At 39.1% G+C, this 2,418-nt stretch overlaps 1 long non-coding RNA gene across 1 annotated transcript; it reads left to right on the top strand.

Moving 5' to 3' along the window:
- The first annotated feature begins 685 nt into the window (after positions 1-685).
- On the top strand, positions 686-2,049 carry LOC142176220 (uncharacterized). The gene is made up of 2 exons (XR_012704806.1): positions 686-758; positions 1,782-2,049. It is a non-coding gene; the product is annotated as an uncharacterized LOC142176220 (long non-coding RNA).
- The last annotated feature ends 369 nt before the right edge of the window (positions 2,050-2,418 follow it).

Raw genomic sequence — 2,418 nt, 5'->3', positions numbered from 1 at the left:
TGGAGCAATTTCGGCAGAATTTACGATGCACTTTAGAAGCTCATATCTCGGGATATATAAAGAGTTATATGGTGTACAACCTATCAAATTAAATATCTTTGAGTCTAGTTTCTCAATCTTCAAACCGTTTATCATTTGGATATTTATACAAGACGTTATGGGTGTTTAAACAGAAGGTGTCCGACAAGGAACAATTTTAATAGGATGTACAACTTGTATAGCACAAGTGCAAGGTACAACTCAACGAAGCACAGACAGATTCTTTTATGCACGGATTTAGCTCACTTTTCTTCATTTCTTCATAGTATGGACGATTTTTGGGGAGCTTCAAGAGGGGATTTTCATCATCAATGTGAAGGTAAGTTATCCCCACCTATTTTGAGTTAAGTACATCAATTATGTATGGATTTGAGCATGAAAATTGTAGAAAAATTGAGGATTTAGGCCTAGGGATTTGAAAATAAGATTTGGTGATTTGAGGGGTCAAATGAACTCCAATTTTGGTAAATTTTATATGTACGGACTCGTGGCGAGACGAGGAATCCGTTGATGTGACTTTCGTAATTTTTTGAGAAGTGGGCCCGGGGCTCGGGTTTTGTAAATTTCGTGATTTTCGATATTTTTCGACTCTTTTCGATTGGGTTATATTCCCTTATCCTATTCTAATATATTCCTTGTGGTTTTAGCAAGATTCGACGCGCGAGGAGGTCGATTCGAAAGGAAAGGGCATCACGGAGTAGACTTTTGGCCATCTTGAGGTGAGTAATAGATGTAAATGTTGTTCTGAGGGTTTGAAACCCCGGAATTTCACATCATAACGCTATATTGAGGCGTGACACACACTCCATGGCGAGTGTGGGGTCAGATACTATTGGGGATTGTGACTTGGTCCATCCCGTGTGATGTTTATACTATACTGGTGATTGATACACATACTTCATTGATATTACTGGGCTTGATGCCATGTTTGGGGCCTTGTGCCGATTTGTAAAATCCTTCGAGGATTGATATTACTGCTTAGCATAATTTGCATATCATTTAATTTCAGTCCAAGGTTTTAAATGTTGTTTTGCAAACTCAGCCATAATTCTAAGTGTTGAAAACTTAAATGATATTTTTAAATGTATTCCAGACTGGGAACTTCTGTTTTGTAAATGCCCAAGGGGCTTATTATATTTTTTTCTGGACTGATTATAAAATGACTTGAAACAGTAGTAACAATGACACTGTGTGATATACTTGAAACAGTGGTAACAATGACACTGTGTGATATACTTGAAATAGTGGTAACAATGACACTGTGTGATATTCTTGAAACAGTGGTAACAATGACACTGTGTGATATACTTGAAATAGTGGTAACAATGACACTGGATGATATACTTGAACAGTGGTAACAATGGCACTGTATGATATAAATTGGTCAGGTAACAATGGCTGACCGGTCAGGTAACAATGACTGACCAAGATATTGCGCTTGGGCTGTAGGAGCCCCTCCGGAGTCTGTACACACCCCCAGTGAGCGCCGTCGACGATAAATAAATATGGATGGCTCGGGCTGCACGCCGCAGTGGGTACTGGAATGTACCATCATATGCATTGCATTGCATTCATGTATTTGTATTTATACTGGTGTTTAGCTGCTCAGTTCCATATGTTGCTGTATATTCGGATTGTAGCTTACTTTGTGTATTTACTGGATTTTCTTATCTTCGGACTGTAGTTACTTTTATTACTCACTGGGTCGAGTACTCACTTTACTCCCTGCACCTTGTGTGCAGATCCAGGGTAGTCTCAGGCTCAGTAGATCCAGTTGATCAGCAGATCCAGCCTCTGAGAGTATCGAGGTAGCTGCACGGCGTTCGCAGCCATTGATCTTCTCCCTCATATCCTATCTCTTTATTTTCGCATTATCGGACTTTGGATATACCGTGTATTAGGATGATATTCTGTATTCTAGAGGCTCAGATTCGTGACACCGGGTCCTAGTGAGATTATATTGTGTATTTTGTTAAAATCTTCAGTACTTTAATCTTGCTTAATTGATATTTCTTTCCGCTATTTTTGATAAATTGGGTTAAGTGTTGAATAATGGTTGGGCTTGCCTAGTACTGTGCTGGGCGCCATCACGACCGTGATTTGGGTCGCGACACCCAAGAAGGTTGAGAAGAAGTTGTTTGCATCGATGTGTGTACTAGTTCGGGCGAGAAGAATAGAGCCTAACTTTGATTCAGACCACGACTAGAGATTCAAGGAAGTTTTCTCTACCTTATGTTTTTTAATTGTGTGTCATGGGGACATACCACAACTTGAAGTGTGGGGTGGGGGATATTTGTATGTTAGTATATTAGTTTTAGTTTTACTTTTGTTAGTTTAGTGTTGTTATTTTTTGTTAGTTTGAGTAATTAGAGATAGAAT

The sequence above is a fragment of the Nicotiana tabacum genome, chromosome 22 (genome assembly GCF_000715075.1).
Source record: "Nicotiana tabacum cultivar K326 chromosome 22, ASM71507v2, whole genome shotgun sequence".
Classification (NCBI taxonomy): Eukaryota; Viridiplantae; Streptophyta; class Magnoliopsida; order Solanales; family Solanaceae; genus Nicotiana; species Nicotiana tabacum.
The sequence above is the reverse complement of the archived record's forward strand: the minus strand, read 5'-3'. Positions and strand labels throughout refer to the sequence as shown.